Source organism: Cupressus sempervirens, chromosome 4 (assembly GCF_028749045.1).
Source record: "Cupressus sempervirens isolate cs-2001-9-10 chromosome 4, ASM2874904v1, whole genome shotgun sequence".
Lineage (NCBI taxonomy): Eukaryota > Viridiplantae > Streptophyta > Pinopsida > Cupressales > Cupressaceae > Cupressus > Cupressus sempervirens.
The window spans coordinates 110,136,942-110,156,268 of record NC_143121.1 but is presented as its reverse complement, the minus strand read 5'-3'; positions in this window follow the sequence as shown (position 1 = coordinate 110,156,268).

Here is a 19,327-nt window from a genome sequence, read left to right as displayed (position 1 = left end):
TATAGTATCATATTATCTATGTATGCTTGCATATATATATATGCAAGCATGTATGTATGCGTGAATTTGAATAAGACATATGCATACATCCACTTAATATAAGATGTATATGTTAAATATATTGTTATAATATCACACACATATATGTGTGTGTACATACATACAAGCATGGGTTAATATTATTCCTTGGCAATAGTTTACCATTCATCTTGAGCAGCTATATTTCTATCCATCAACCTCATTATTTTGTTTTGGTGGCCACATTAATACTTTTGCCACATTGAATCGATGGTCTTGTATCTAGTAACTCCTTTCCACCTTTGCAATCTTGCTCGTAACTGAGCGTGCAGCCGAGAAAGCTGAGCCCATATACATCAATGTTACCAAAGTGATATCTCCATACCCACATTCAAATATGGGTATGTGCAGAGCTAAACATCGCATACAAAACCATACTCTGCATTTATCCATCCTGGAGTGTAATTACTTACCATTTAAAACTAAAAAGAACTATATACACTTACACATTTCAAATTTTTGAATGCAATATAAGCAAAAATTACAAAGCATATATAATCTTACACCCGATGATGGGTTTACACTAAATTTAGCTATGAAAACCCCAAATCCTGCATACACCCAAAGCTGGGTAACGAATTTCAAACACTGCATCTATTAATTAATCGATATTCAACATTACTCACTGAATATAATATAGATAAGAGAGTAGAGTTAGAGAAAAAGCCCCTTGCCTATTTATATGTAATAAGAAACACAAGAAAATCTGTTTGGAGAGTCCTCTTCTCAAACTCGCAACCCCACACTTCCAAATCCACAAAACTAAACACAGAATTACTAGGGAAACCTTCTTAATAATGGCAACTGAGAAAACCCACAAAACGACAATAGAACCATCAATAAAATGAAAACATGAACCTCTAAAAAGCTGATAAGAAATGACATTCTCCATCATGGTCATCAAAATTCCCATGAAAAATGCAGAGAAACCCACTCAACAGAGCGTCCAAATTTCCTAACTGAAAATTCACAATGGTAGTCTGAGCTCAAGCATCGTGAAGAAGAAAAAAAATCAATGCTCATAACAGTGAGCATAACCATAAAAATCTCATTCCTTAGCTTCTGTGACACTTGGAAACCATATTACCAAATATGACTTGCAACACATTAACTGCATTTGCATTGCCGCCTTTCACCAAAACCCAAAACCTTTGCAAAGTCCTTTGAAGTTAGGCATCGATAGCTTAAGCTTTGCATAAGTGTAGGTTAAGACATAGTTAAGTATCATTCGATAGGTTAGTCTAGGTACTAACCCTTACTAACATAGTATTAGGTACTAACATTAACATTAATATTAATATTAATATTAATGTTGATATTAATATTAATATTAACATTAAGATTAATCCTAATTTAATATTAACATCATTGCTGACCAATAAGTATACTTACATGTATACATATATTTATAACTTGTATCAATATAAATACAAGTACACTAATATACAACAGTTACATATACATATATATATATAAATATATACTCAATATATATATATATATATATAAAATTATTTAATACTAATGCACTTATATTTATATACACATGTATATATTACAACGATGTTATAAATATACATATATATCTAAATATACTTAAAACTAGCAATGAAAAATACATGGTACTGATAATATTTTAAAACCACCTTATACAGAAATCTAAAAATATGAATCAGACAGAAGTAAAACTGAAACCATACTAACATAGATTTTATAAAATTTGATTCCTAAATCCAGATTATTTCAGATAATAAGATTCTTAATATAAAACTGAAAGCATAAAAACATCTGTTTCTGAGAATTAGTTTTTGAATAACCTCTAAATTCTTGAAGAGTTTACATAATAATACTAGAATTACAGTAACTTAACAAGTACCAAACCATCCAAAAAAGTAAACTAATCATAGATTCCAAAGTGTCAGATATAGAACTATCAGGGTCATGACACCCTCCCCCACCAGTTTAGGCTTACTCCTAGAAGCCTGAAAACAAATGAGGATGAGAAGCTTTCATTGCCCCGGTATCTTCCCAGGTTGCAAAGGTATCATCATTATGATCCCATATTACCTTTACCTATTGCACCTTGTGACCACTGAGATTTAGCTCTCTTTGCTGAATGATCTACACTGGTTCCAGCATCAATTGGCCATCCACTACTTGTAATGCATTCCAATTTAGAACATGAGTGATATCAAGAATGTATTTCCTCAAAATAGACACATGAAAGACATCATGGATTCGAGATGGATTGGGAGGCAAAGCAAGTCTTTAGGCAACCGGACCAACATGTTCTAGAATTTCAAATGGTCCCACAAAATGTGGAGATAATTTGGAACCTTTCCCATATCTAATAGGACTTTTTCTAGGTCTGACCCGTAGAAATACTTTGTCCCCAACCACAAACTGACGCTCAATCCTATGCAAATCTGCATACTTTTTCTATCTATCTTGTGTTGTAACAAGGTGTTCCCTGATTCATTTCACTTGCTGTTCCATATTGTGGAGCATTTCAGGACATAGGAGAATTCTATCTTCTAAATTATCCCAACTCAAAGGTGTTCTACAGGGTCATCCATACAAAGCTTGAAAAGGAGACATACCTATAGAGCTGTGATAACCGTTATTATATGCAAATTCAAATAAATGCAAGAATTCTTCCCATTTGTTTTGCCTATCCATGACATAAATCCTGAGCATGTCTTCCAGAATCTGATTTACACACTTAGTTTGCCCATAAGTCTGAGGATGATATGCAGAACTAAAATCTAGTTGCATACCAAGTTCACATTACATAGATTTCCAAAGTGAAGATGTGAAAACTGGGTCCCTATCTAATATGATCTTCTTCAGAATCCCATGCATTCTTACTATCTGTTCCATATAAATACGTGCTACAAATGCTGCATTATATGAAGATCTCACTAGAATAAAATGAGCAACTTTGGTAAGCCTGTCAACTACAACCATGATTGAATCATGTCGCCTAGCTGATAATGGTAATCCCACTATGAAATCAATGGAGATGATATCCCATTTCCATCCAAGCACACTATGAGATTGAAGTAAACCAACAGGATGCTGATGTTCAGCTTTCACCCTTTGACATTCAAGACATCTAGCCACAAAATTGGCAACATCCCTCTTCATACCTGGCCAATAATAATGCTTTCTAAGATCAACATACAATTTCCTAACACCAAGATGTGCTAAGTAGGGCGCTTTATGAGCTTCAGACATAACCAAATTTCACAACACTCCAACTTTAGGAACATAAATATTACCTTTGCAGATCAAGAATCCCTCTGTGTTGATGGAGTAACCCTCAAATCTACCTTCTAACATGCAGCCACTATCTATAACAGTCTTGACATCTAAAAACCAAAGATCAACAATTAGGTTTCGCAATATTTTCTCCTTCAAGTCCACTGTGAGAGTTAAAGAAGAGAGCTCGTGACGTCTTCTACTAAGAGCATCAGCCACCTTATTCTCTTTACCTTGCACATATTTAACTTCAAAATTATATTCACACAAAAATTCCATCCATCTGCATTGCCATGCATTTAGATTTGGTTGCGTGAAAATATATTGAAGACTTCTGTGATTAGTATGCAACTCAAAATACTATCCAAGGAGAAAATGTTGCCATTTGGTCAACATATGCATTATTGTAGCAAGTTCCAAATCATGAGTAGGATAGTTTATCTCATGATCCTTGAGTTTCCTGGATTCATATGCAATCACCCTACCCTCTTGCATTAAAACTGCTCCTAATCCATCTAAAGAAGCATCAGTGCAATCGACAAATTCTTTACAAGGATCAGGTACAACCAATACAGGTGCGCTAGTCAAGCATCCTTTAAGATGTTGAAAATCTTCTTCACACTTATTTGACTAGATAAATTTATTACCTTTGTTTTGAAGAGAAGTGATAGGATGTGCTATTTTTGAGAAATTAGCCACAAACCTTCGGTAATAACTAGCTAAACCCATAAAAATTCTCACTTCAAACACATTTGTAGGTGCTAGCCACTCTACAATAGCTCTAATCTTAGATGGATCCATAGCTATACCATCTCCCATAATAATGTATCCAAGGTAACTAATTTTTAATTTAAAAAAGTCACATTTTTCAGGATTAGCATACAACTTATTCCTTTGGAGACACTCAAAAACTTGTTTCAAATGTTGTTCATGCTCCTCCAAGAAGTTAGAATAAATCAGAATGTCATCCAGAAAGACAACTACAAACTTATTGAGGAAGGTTCTAAACATTCCCTACATCAAACTCATAAATACTGATGGCGCATTTGTTAAACCAAAAGGTACAACAGTGAATTCATAATGCCCATACCTAGTTCGAAATGCTATTTTATGGATATCAACCTCTTGAATTCTAAGCTGATTGTACCCAAATTTAAGATCAATTTTAGAAAATATTTAAGCACCCTTCACTTGATCAAATAAGTCATCAATCCTAGGAAATGGATACCTATTCTTGATAGTAACTTTATTCAATTGTCTGTAATCGATACACAGTCTAAGAGATCCATCTTTCTTCTTAATGAAGATTACAGGTGCACCCCAAGGAGAGACACTTGGTCTAATTAGCCCCTTCTCAAGAAGTTCCTCAAGTTGAACCTTGAGTTCTACCAATTCTTGTGCTATCATGTGGTAAGGAGTTTTAGAAATAGGTTCAGTACCAGGCACAAGATCAATACTAAAATCAATTTCTCTCTTGGGTGGAATACCTAAAATTTCTATTACAAGCATATCTAAAAATTCCTTTAGCAAAGAATGATCTGAATTGGTTTGATTTTCCAAAGGTTCAGAAAAATCATTAACAAAAATAGCAAATAGCTTGCAGCCTTTCCATAAACACCTTTGAAGTTGTTTAGCAGATATAGTTCTAATAGAAAAAGGCCTCTTAATACCAGATATGAATTTACTTGCCCCAAAATCATCATTGCATTCAATAGTCTTTTCGCTGCAATCGATTACAGCATGGTGTTGATCCAACCAGTCCATTCCTAGAATTATATCATAGTTACCTAGAGGAATGACTTTGAGGTTTACTAAAGTGGTAAATGCCTTAAGGTGAATTACACAATCTACTACAACCAGCCCAGATTCTACCTTAGATCCTGAAGCTAACTCAACTTGCCATGCCATCTCAGCCTTTCTCACAGGAATATTACAATGTTTAACCAAATTGGCAGAAATGAAAGAATTAGTGGCACCTAAGTCAAATAAAATGGAAATTTTTGTACCTTGAAAAGTACCTTTAGCCTCGATCATCATGTTCTGATGTTCTGCTTGATTATGATCCACAGTAGCAAAAATACGGTGGTTCCTTCCAGAATCACCAACAGTAGCTTCAGAATCGATGCTCTTGGTTTACCCTGATTATTGCCTTTAAGAGGACAATTCCACTGTAAGTGACCCAACTACCCACAATGCCAACATTCTGCTCCTCTTTTGGTACTCTTATCCTATGAGGAGTTTGCTTGTGGCAGTGCAAAACTCTGTTTCACACTTTGAGAAAGCTTAATGGATTTAGGTAGTTTAGGAACCTTAAACCCCTTATCTGATTTGGTAAACTTATTGAAATTCCTCTTTTGGGATTTACTACCATAGCCACTAGGTGCTGCCTTAGAATCATCCTTAAAGAATTTTTGACTTTTACTGCTGCTAGGAATAGGTGGGTTAATAGCACTCTTGGTTGAAAAAACAGATTTCATTTCAGCAAGCTTAGCCTGATCAACAACTTTCTTAACAGTTTTTGGTTTGAAAATTCTCACTTCCTCACCAATCCTAGGATTTAAACCCTAGATAAAGTGTTGCACTAAAGGTTTATCACCTTCATTCCAACCAGAATACTTCTTAAGCTGAAAGAATTTTCTTTCATACATTTCCACAGTTGAATTCCCTTGAGAAATGTTAAAGAATTCCTCAGATCTGGTTTTCTACCAATATTCAGACATGAACCTTTCTTGAAACCTTTCTATGAACAATTCCCAAGTGACTTGAGAAATATGAAGTCCAAGGTGTTCTAGTTCCATCTCCCACCAAATAGATGCAAAAGACCTTAACTGCATTGTAGTCCAGTGTACTTTCATATTAGTGTGATAATCATGAAAAATAAAACATCTTTTGATGTTTAGAAGCCAAGCTTCAACTTCATTACCAACTTCAATTCCATTAAATATGGACCTTTGAGCTTGGATATGTCCTTCAGCTGAGTCTTGATAACAAAATCTATAACAATGGCCTGATTGGCATTGGGAATCTGCAAATTTTGAACATTTTCTCCCCCACTAGGAATGTTATTCCTAGCTTCAATCCCATCCAACCGTCCAAGAATCTGCTGAAGAATTTCAGCTTGAAATCCCCCTTGCTCTTCATAATGAGGAATTTCATCATCAAGCATAACTTGATGAACTTTACCCCTACCTAGGCCACGACCTCTACCTAGGCCTCTACTATGACCTCTACGTCCACCTCTGCCTCTGATTGCTTTGACATCAGCATTAGGCATACCTCGTCCCTGTGCTCCTTGTGTAATAGGAGGCATACTGGAATTCCTATAAAAGAGATTTAATTATAATCTCATAGGAAGCATAGAAAAAACCCTTAATTAAACCAATCAAGTCCTGAGTGTTTAAACCAGGCTCTGATACCAAATGTAATACCCTAACCATCTCAAACTAAAGAATAACTAAATAACAATAATCCAAACATACAAATTACATTAGAACCCGAACAATTTTTTTTAAAACAATATCCATTACAATTTAATCCTACACAACAAGTTCAGTAATGTACTAATAATCAGCAATGATCATTTCCAAATTATTACATCAGAGTATATAGCATATCTATACTCTTATTAGAAATACAACTTTTAAAATACAATCAACTTAATCCTTGATTCAAAGTATTTAACAATCATTTCTTCTAAGTCCATAACCAACCCTATCTCGAACCTGTAATCAAAAAAAGCAAATCCATAATACACCAAACAGGGCTTAAAACACGAATAAAATCATTAAAACCTCCAGTAATCCTGCACGTTAGATTTTATGACAAAACTATAATCATAATAATCCTTTTAACAAAAATACTAAAAATATTATTTTCTTTCCACATTAAATTATAAAGAAAATACATAATTTCTTCATGCAGATATGTAGAAATAAACTCGTACAGAATATGACAAGGTAATGATCCAGTAGTCCATGGGTGTCAACATAAGAATCTACGTTTAGCCACTCGTAGAACTCAATATGCCAGGTGAAACCATAATATTCGTATCTTATTATATGATTTCCCAACCCATAAAATTTTAAATATTACCAATTGATTAAATAACTATCATAAACTTTCCCATAAGGATCCGGACTAGTGTCAGAGGGCATCCGACAACATAATTTTATCACCACAAGTTACTCGCTTTATGACAACCACCCAATCTAAAGGATCACACTTGCATAATCTAACATACACAAAATTCTAGATATACTAACTGGAAGAAAATCTTAGATTAATTTTCCAATTCCAACTACTACACTTATTTCATTTGCTTCAATATAACAATTGCACCAGCAAATAGAAATATCACTTGAAACCATTTTCAATCTTTCAAAGTACTAAATGAAACCATAATTGTTTCCACACTTTAATTTTACACTACATAACAGCTATATTCAAATTAAATAATAAGAAATCGACTTTACTAAGATTCACCATATTTACATTTCATTTATTAAAAAAAACGTAATAATAAAATGATCCACACATATAATTTCATCAAATTATAAAATTAATCAATTTCTAGCTTGTATATCTATGGTAAAACTAATAGTACAATTCATAAGGATATACTTACACATTGATACTTGTAAATAAATACTTGTACATATATATATGCACAACATTTATACATATACATACACACACTCACTTACATATACCAAAATATATGTAGAACCTTATTAATTTAAAGTCAATTTTGAAATAGATAATAACCTTTTTCCATTGTACATCTAATAACTAGTTGCTACCAGATAATACAATTCTCTCTACTTTAATTAGTAATTGTTTGACAATGTATCAGTATCAAAGTGTTTGTTTTGTTTCAGAATTCTTGTTCCAAAATCAATGAAACATAATTTCCAAATTTCCTAAATCTGACACAGCCTATAAAATAATCTTGTTTGCCTATCGATGATTCAGACTAAACATAAGTTAACAATTGCAATGAATATCTCTATGCTATAATTTAATCTTCACAATAGTAACTCTCATAAAATCATAGTATAACTCAATTGTTTGCTTATAATGAAAACCCTGAATTCGTAAAAATTAATAATGCAATAAACAGGAACCAAAACCCTTTTCGAAATGTTAACCTAGAAATTATATGTATGTATATATATATATATATATATATATATATATATATATATATATATATATATCACACAAAATTTTGAAACCCACAATCACATACAATGTAACAATTATGAGCCTATATCTTTAAGCCTTAAGTACACATTATTATTGACCTAAAAAAAAAACAACCTCTGTTTGAAGTTTATGCCCTCGGTTCACAGTCGTGACTCGTAAAACATTGCAAATTCACAACCGAGATCTAATGTCACCACACTCTCATATTCATGGCCGAGTCACAATAGTAAACAAAATATTAAACATGAAACAAGGTATCCACAGAGCTCGGCTCATATAACAGCCGATACCTTATGCTATCTCACAATCACACACATAAACTACAACCACAACATACACATAAAATCACAATACCTATTTACATCAATGTTACCAAAGCGATATCTTCATACCTACATTTGAATATAGGTATGTGCAGAGCTAAACATCGCATACAAAACCATACTCTACATTTATCCATGCTGGAGTGTAATTACTTACCATTTAAAACTAAAAAGAACTATATACACTTACACATTTCAAATTTTTGAATGCAATATAAGCAGAAATTACAAAGCATATATAATCTTACACCCAATGATGGGTTTACACTAAATTTAGCTATGAAAACCACAAATCCTACATACACCCAGAGTTGGGTAATGAATTTCAAACACTACATCTATTAATTAATTGATATTCAACATTACTCACTGAATATAATATAGATAAGAGAGTAGAGTTAGAGAAAAAGCCCCCTACTTGTTTATACGTGATAAGAAACACAAGAAAATCTGTCTGGAGAGTCCTCTTGTCAAACCCACAACCCCACACTTCCAAATCCACAAAACTAAACACAAAATTACCAGGGAAACCTTCTTAATAATGACAACTGAGAAAACCCATGAAATGATGACAGAACCATCAATAAAATGAAAACATGAACCTCTAAAAAGTTGATAAGAAATGACATTCTCCATCATGGTCATCAAAATCCCCATGAAAAATGCAAAGAAACCCACTCAAAAGAGCGTCCAAATTTCCTAACTGAAAACCCACAATGGTAGTCTGAGCTCAAGCATCATGAAGAAGAAAGAAATTAATGCTCATAACAGTGAGCATAACCATAGAAATCTCATTCCTTAGCTTCTACGACACTTGGCAACCATAGTATCAAATACAACTTGCAACACATTAACTGCATTTGCATTGCTTCCTTTCACCAAAACCCAAAACCTTTGCAAAGTCCTTTGAAGTTAGACATCGATAGCTTAAGCTTTGCATAAGTATAGGTTAAGACATAGTTAAGTATCATTCGATAGGTTGGTCTAGGTACCGACCCTTACTAATATAGTATTAGGTACTAACATTAATATTAATATTAATATTAATATTAATGTTGATATTAATATTAATATTAATATTAAAATTAATCCTAATTTAATATTAACATCGTTGCTGACCAATAAAAAGACTTACATGTATAAATATATTTATAACTTGTATCAATATAAATACAAGTACACTAATATACAATAGTCACATATACATATATATATACTTAATATATATATAATTATTTAGTACTAATGCACTTATATTTATATACACATGTATATATTACAACAATGTTATAAATATACATATATATCTAAATATACTTAAAACTAGCAATGACAAATACATGGTACTGATAATATTTTAAAACCACCTTATACAGAAATGTGAAAATACGAATCAGACGGACGTAAAACTGAAACCATACTAACATAGATTTTATAAAATTTGATTCCTGAATCGAGATTGTTTTAGATAATAAGATTCTAAATATAAAACTAAAAGCATAAAAACATCTATTTCTAAGAATCAAATTTTGAATAACCTCTGAATTCTCGAAGAGTTTACATAATAATACCAAAATTGTAGTAACTTAACAAGTACCAAACCATCCAGAAAAGTAAACTAATCATAGATTCCAAAGTGTCAAATATAGAACTATCAGGGCCATGACAACGAGCTTCATATCTGCTCACACAAATAGAAAATCCTTCAAAATATATAATATGAAACTAATTAGGAGCACTAATATAGAGATTTAAAGTCATCACTCTAACTTGTGAGAAATAAAACATAATTTTTCACTTGACAAATATGAACCAAAATTTCAATTGTAGTAAAAATGAAAATCATCAAACCACTCTTGGAGATTTACAAACTTAAAAAAGAGAACAAACACTTTTGTTCATTCTTGACTCTAAACTTTTACAACAACACTTTAAAACAAAACCTGACTAAATTTGAAGATGAAATCTCTTATTAACAATATAATTTACACTCAACCTTCAAATATACTATTGCAAATGAATAAGACATTACTAGGATGCATGATTTTGAGTAAGAAACTAGAAAGAGCATTAGAAAACTTATTGTTGCAACTTGTCTCATGCACTTCTTCTATTCTATTGAATCTCCTTTCTTCAAATTATCAAGGTTTGTCTATCATACAGATTCAATACATCCCTAGTAGAGTCATCATTTTGTAGGAATTTCAAAATTACATGTTTTAAAAACCCAATGATGATAACATAATACATATAAGGGTAGATAATTATCATCTACAACATATCCATTTAGACACAAGGGCCAACTATAAGGTTATAATCCTTCTTCTTCTCTAAGATCTACAAGACCTAGGTGGTAAACCTTAGATTCTTCATATGGTACTAGAATCTTGAATATAACTAAATCTATAAAGAAGTTAATGGCCATAATCTTCCATGCTTATGCAAACAACATAGAGATGAAATAGCTGAAGACATTATCTATGAACTTGATAAGTTAAGTGAGGGTAACTCTTTTCAACTATTCAACAAAAAGGGAAAAGGATTTTGATTATAATATTTATTTCAACATCACCAAGACATGAACAACAAAACACATCAATCCTATAGCTGATTAGTGCCTTATCTATAGAGAAACTATATAAATCATTGACACATTTCATGTATTAGGGCTTCTAGATCTACCCATTCACCTTGTGAATTAGACATCTACATCATTTCTGACTCTCATACTCAACCTATCCCTTCATGAAATCTGCAACCCTATGATGATAAACTAAGCATTTACATGACTCCTTGAATCACAAGAACAAATATATCAATACATACACCCCAAAAATAGGATGCAACAAGATTCAGACTGAAGACAAAACTTGTTGCTACACTATTATTCATTTCCCTGATGGAAATACATAAAGGATGTATGAAATTGAATCATATAACTATTGAATAGTCTAGAAATATCTATATTCTCATTAACTTTTATTTCTTACATAAGAAGAATGATTAAGAGTGGTAAAAACCCAATTGGGAACTGTTGGAAATAGAGATGGAGTAACTGAGAGGGGAAGGGTGAATCAGTTACCACAAAAATATTTCTATAGATCCTTAGATGTCTTAAAACAATATTGCTGCAGGCACTCGGTAACCATACAAATAAATGCTAAAACTTGATAGATATTTTGTTAACTTATTAAGCATTTAAGGTGATGCATGCATAAAGGAATAATCATGAACACAAGAGACACCAGATTTAACATGGAAACCTAATTTGGGAAAAACCACCATGTAAGTAATTACCAATTTTCACTCTTATGAAGTGAGCCCTATTAGGAGCCAACCCTGTTAAAGGTTACAAAACACACTGTTAGGTGTGACCCTGTTAGAGGATTTAATCACCTTGTTAGAAGTGGCCTTGTCAGAGGTCTTTAAAATAATTCAAATGAACTGTCACCTTGTTAGAGGATTTACAAAATGGCTGTCAAACCAACTCTGTTAAGAGATTTTGAATCACTGTTACAATGATTAGAAAGCAAAAATGAAGTGATCTGAAATATATGCAACTTATCTTTACTGAATACAGATCTCTATTCTACTTTACTGGATCCTCACTGATCAAATACAACTTTGCAGCTTCATGGGGATATCTAATCCTTCCTCAAAATTTTCTTATTTATTCATTCGCATTCTTATGCATTCTTACTCTTACACTTTGAATTCATAACTTGACCGTTCATATATACCTTACAGTTTGTCAAGTCGGCTCAAATTACAAGTTACAACAACTGAAAAACATAAAATCAGTTGGCTGCATAAAACAATTAAACTTAATTTTGTGGAACAATAAAGTCCTTCGTTGTTTGACCCAGCTCGATGACCACTACTCTAGAATGGTTTCCTCAGTGTTAGCCAAGTGAAGCTCGGTAAACACTGCAAACTTTGCAATTTCCTTCAGAGACCGAGTTAACTCAGTGAATACTGACCTTTCTTCATTTATCGAGTGAGCTCAGTAAAAACTAACTTTCCTTTGCTTACCAAGTGAGCTCGGTAAAAGCTAACTTTTTTTCACTTACTGAGTGACCTGGGTAAAAGCTAACTTTTCTTCATTTACCAAGTGATCTCAATAAAAGCTAACTTTTCTTCATTTATCGAGTGAGCTCGGTAAAAGCTAACTTTACTTGTAATGTTTAAGAATTCTCGGTAGTCACTATAAAATGCTTTCCTAACTGTCTGAGCTCGGTAGACTCTGTCTGATGGCTGATATGACATTTGTGTAACATCAAAGACAATACACAATTTAACAATTATATCCAAAAATCTCCCTCTTTGGCATTGATGGCAACACAACATGTCATAGCAAAAATGAAATTTGAAAACAAGTCTTTCACTTATATGGCAACACAACATGTTAGTATAACAATTCTCCTTCTAAGATAGAAAACTCTCCCTCTTACAATAATCTCCCTCTATGAAGAAATTGCATAGAAAACTCTTTATATTTTGAGCAAATTTCAGAGAGATGACAGTAAAACTCTCCCTCTTTGACAACACATGCCAAAGACGACTCAACTCAAATGAATTTCAATATACCTTTAGTACTGATTCATATGCAATGTTTCCTGGTTATGCTGCATCAACTGATAGATCTTCAATTTGGTATGAGTTGATGTATCACTAAAACTTTATTTTTAGTGAACTTCAGATAGGGGAGTGACCCCAAGCTTACCTCTTAGATACAGGAATGCATCCTTAGGAAATGGTTTTTTGAATATGTCAGCAATTTGGTCCTTTGTAGGGACATATTCCAATCTAATCTCCTTATCTTGCACCAATTCTCCGACAAAATGATATTTTATTACAATGTGCTTGGTTTTGGAATGCATTACTGGATTTTTAGATATGTTGATTGCACTTGTATTGTCACAAAACATAACAACTAGTTCTTTGATTTCCATCTTCATGCCTTCCAACAATTGTTTAAACCAAACAATGTTAGAACAGTTTACTACTGCAACAACATACTCTGCCTCCACTGTTGATTGAGATGTGCAATTTTTCTTTTTGCTTGTCTAAGAAACCAACCTTTTTCCAAGAAAGAATGCACCTCCACTTGTACTTTTTCTATCATCAAGGTTTCTTGCCCAATCAGCATCAGTAAACACTTTCAAATCCAAACTTCCTCCAAATTTATACCATAACCCATACTCTTCAGTTCCTTTCAAATATCTCATTATTCTTTTGATTGCCATCATGTGATTTTCTCTTGGTTTTACTGAAAATCTTACTACAATACCAACTAGAAGGGCAATATCTGGTCTTATATGAACTACATATTGCAATTTTCCAATCATAGATCTATACAATGTTTGATATACTTCTTTTGATTCATCATCCTTGGTAAGTTTTAATCCAGTACACATAGGAGTCCCAACTGGTTTACAATCTTCCATTCCAAACTTTTTCAATATCTCCTTGATGTACTTTGATTGAGTGATGTAGATACCATTTTTATTCTGTTGAATTTGAAGACCAACAAAGAATTTGATCTCACCAAACATAGACATTTCAAATTCCTGGTTCATTTATTCTGAGAATTCTTTGCACAGATCATCATTCCCTATGAAAATAGTATCATCTACAAATATTTCTGCCAAGACAATCTTATTATCTGATCCTTCTTTAATATACAAGCTACTATTATCATTAGTTCTTTGAAAACCAATCTGAATAAGATAGTTATGCAATCTTTCATACCATGCTCTAGGGTCTTGTTTCAGACCATACAATGCCTTTTGTAATTTGTAGACCATGTTCCTTTTATCTGGATTAACAAAACCTTCAGGTTGTTCAATGTAAACCTCTTCATCCAGTATACCATTAAAGAATGCTGACTTGACATCCATCTGATAAACTTTGAATCCTTTGTGAGCAGCATATGCTAGTAGGGTTCTAACTCCTTCCAATCTTGCAATAGGAGAAAAAGTTTCTCCATAGTCTATTCCTTCTTCTTGAGCATATCCTTTGCATACTAGTCTAGCTTTGTTTCTTGATACCTTACCATCTTCATCCAACTTGTTTCTGAATACCCACTTAGTTCCAATCACATTTTTGTCTTTAGGTTTGGGTATAAGAGTCCATGTCTTGTTTTTCTCTATTTGATCTATTTCTTCATTCATAGCTTCAATCCAACTATCATTTTCCAATGCATCTTTGATATTTTTAGGTTCAAAATCAGCAAGTAAACAAGTACCTTTCAGGTTATTTCTTGTCATGGTTCCTTCAAATTTATCTCCAATGATTTGATCTGCTAAATGATGTCTCCTGACATACTTAGCTAATATAGGTTCCTTGCTTTTTGAATGGATTTCATTATTATCTTTTTGCATTTCAACTTCAGGCTCTGTCTATTCTGGCTCGGTAGATATTTTCTCGATAGATGTTTGCTCGGTAGATACTTACTCGGTAGACACTTGCTCGGTAGATGTTTGCTCGATAGATACTTGCTCGGTAGAAACTTGCTCGATAGACACTAAATTAAACTTGGTTTGCTGTGGCTTGGTTTGAACTTCTTGGAACTCGGTTACAGATGATTCGGGAGTAGAAGTTTCCTAATTGTCTGATGTAACTGGTACTGTATCAGGTTCACTGAAGACAAATATTTTATAATCTTTTGGTTCCCTCTTGCTTTCTTCTTCAGTCCTTTCTATAAACTCATCAACTTTCACATGTGCACTTTCTATGACTTTGTGAGTAGACAAGTTCAAACATCTATATGCCTTACTTTTGCATAAGTATCCAAAGAATATACCTTTATCACCTTTTACATCAAATTTTCCTTTTCTAGATTCTTTCAAAATGTAACATTTACTTCCAAATACTTTAAGGTAACTTACATTAGGTTTATAGCCATACCATAACTCATAGGGGGTTTTGAATGAGTCTTTCTTTAGCTAAACTTGGTTCAAGGTATAGGCTGCAGTGCTGATAGCTTCCTTCCAGTATTTGATAGCAATATTCTTTTCAATCATCAAATTTCTTGCACAATCCATGATGGATCTATTTCTTCTTTCAGCTATTCCATTTTGTTGGGGTGTTCCAGGGGCTGATACATATCTTTTGATTCCTCTCTCTATGCAAAAGTTGTTGAATTCATGTGAGATGAATTCTCCACCTCTATCTAACCTCAAGCATTTTAATCTTTTCCTTGTTTCCTTTTCTACTTTGACCAAATACCATTTGAACTTTTCAAATGCTTCTGATTTATTTCTTAGATACATGACTGTCATCATTCTTGAATAATCATCAACAAAATGAATGAAGAAGTTTTCTCCAGTATAGCTTTCAATTCCAATGGGTCCACATAAATCAGTATGCACAATTTCTAATATATCTTTAGATTGATAGTTTTTACTTTTAAAACTAGTCTTTCCCATCTTTCCAATTTGACAATTTTTGCATAAACTGACCTTAGGTTTCTTTATGTTGGGAATGCCTCTTACTTTCCTAAATTTTCTTATCTTTACCAGATTATCAAAGTTTACATGACACAACCTTTTATGCCATAACCAACTTTCTTCAATTTGAGCAATGAAACATGAACATATAAGTTCCTTGGTTAGAGAGATTCTTCCTCTTCCTTTTATACAACAAGGTTCATTGTTACCAAATCTTACACTACCACCATCATACTCTTCAAAGTATTAAAACTTAGTTTTGTCGCCAGTCATGTGATGAGAACAACCACTATCTATAATCCATGTATCATTTTTGCTCATATGAGAAATGAGTGCCATTTCCTCATCATTATCAGATTCATCTTTCACAACAATGTAAACAATCTCATCTTCTTCTTCATCATTAGAGTCATTAGAATGTTTAGCCATAAAACATGTTTTCTTACCTTTGTCTTTGAATGATTTGAAATCTTTCTTGCCATTCCATTTGTGATCTTTCTTCTCACCTTTATTCTACTTGTTTGGACACCTAGCAGCAATATGACCAACTTCTTCACATGAAAAATAGATTAGAGGTACTTTACCTTTGTATTTTCCTTTGCCTCTAGAATACTTCCTTGCTAAAAGGGCTTCAATTACTTCAAGATCACTATCTGAACTTTCGTCTAATTCATCTTCAATTTCTGACTAAGATTTCTTTTTGCCTTTCTCCTTGAGTGAAATTTTGGCTTCAAATGCTGATTCAATGTTCTTGGAAGCTGGAACATAGTTATCAAAGTTGTCTAGTTCAAATGTAGTCAATCTTCCAACTATAGCCTCTAGATTTATCTTATGATTTTCTTCACATCTTCTTTCCTGAATTGCAGAAACTTTGATTGCATAAATGGGAAGTAGAGTTCTGAGAACTTTACTTATAACTGTCTCTTCACTAATATCTCCTCCAGAAGCTTTGATTGCACTGACACATGCTTTAACTCTTTCAACATATTTTGCAATGTTTTCATCCTCTCTCATCCTCATTTGATCAAATTGTCCTCTTAGACTTTCTGCTTTGGCTCTTCTAACATTATCATCTCCTCCATAGATTTATTTTAGCTTTTCCCACATTTCAAAAGTAGATTTTTAGTCCTTGATATCATCAAATTCTTCATAACTCAGAGAAGATGCTATATCTATCATCATAATGTTGTGAGTCTTCTTTTTAGCAATATCATTGATAGATAGTGTACCAGTTGGTTCTGCATATTTTTTATCAAGGTACTTCAGTTCTGTATCACCAATGGATGCAAGGTGAAGTCTCACTGGTCCTTGCCATGCTGAGAAGTTATTTCTGTTAAGTATTGGGATTTCCCTTTTGTAATACATCTTGATCTTTGGCTTAGATCCTTGAAATCTTATCCTTTAAGCACCAAAAGCTCTGATACCAATTGTTGGAAATAGAGATGGAGTAACTGAGAGGGGAGGGGTGAATCAGTTACCACAAAAATATTTCTATAGATTCTTAGTGGTCTTAAAACAATATTGCTACAAGCACTCAGTAACCATACAAATAAATGCTAAAACTTGATAGATATTTTGTTAACTTATTAAGCATTTAAGGTGATGCATGCATAAAGGAATAATCATGAACACAAGAGACACCAGATTTAATGTGGAAACCCAATTTGGGAAAAACCACCATGTAACTAGTTACCAATTTTTACTCTTCTGAAGTGAGCCCTGTTAGGAGCCAACCCTATCAAAGGTTACAAAACACACTGTTAGGTGTGACCCTATTAGAGGATTTAATCACCTTGTTAGAAGTGGCCTTGTCAGAGGTCTTTAAAACAATTCAAATGAACTGTCACCTTGTTAGAGGATTTACAAAATGGCTGTCAAACCAACTCTGTTAAGAGATTTTGAATCAATGCTACAATGATTAGAAAGCAACAATGAAGTGATCTGAAATATATGCAACTTATCTTTGCTAAATACAGATCTCTATTCTACTTTACTAGATCCTCACTAATCAAATACAACTTTGCAGCTTCATGGGGATATCTAATCCTTCCTCAACATTTTCTTATTTATTCATTCGCACTCTTATGCATTCTTACTCTTACACTTTGAATTCATAACTTGACCTTTCATATATACCTTACAGTTTGTCAAGTCGGCTCAATTACAAGTTACAACAACTAAAAAACATAAAATCAGTCGGCTGCATAAAACAGTTAAACTTAATTCTGTGGAACAATAAAATCCTTCGCTGCCCGACCCAGATCAGTGACCACTGCTCTAGAATGGTTTCTCTAGTGTTAGCCAAGTGAAGCTTAGTAAACACTGCAAACTTTGCAATTTCCTTTGGAGACCAAGTTAACTCAATGAATATTGACCTTTCTTCGTTTACCAAGTGAGCTCAGTAAAAACTAACTTTCCTTTGCTTATCGAGTGAGCTTAGTAAAAACTAACTTTTCTTTGCTTACTGAGTGAGCTTGATAAAAGATAACTTTTCTTCATTTATCGAGTGATCTTGGTAAAGGCTAACTTTTCTTCGTTTATCGAGTGAGCTCGATAAAAGCTAACTTTACTTGTAATGTTCAAGAATTCTCGGTAGTCACTATAAAATGCTTTGCTAACCATCTGAGCTCGATAGACTCTCTCTGATGGCTGATATGACATTTGTGTAACATCAAAGACAATACACAATTTAACAATTGTATCCAATAGAAACTTGCTCAGAGAACTTGGGAATTAACCCTAAAGAAAGAGAAGAGAAGAGAATATAAAGATAGGAAGAATTCTTGGATCAGATCAGATCAGATGCTACCATTTGTCCACTTAAAATTCTTTCACTTGTTGATGCAAAACCTCTCTGTGTAACAAAAAATTAGATGTTTTCCTTGTTGCTAAAGAAAACTTTGAAAATATCTCCAAACTAATAGAAACATTTTACTGATTAAGATGCCAGATCTAATATTAGAACAACTGTAAAAAGCATCCACTAAAATACTTCTAGAGGCAAAATGA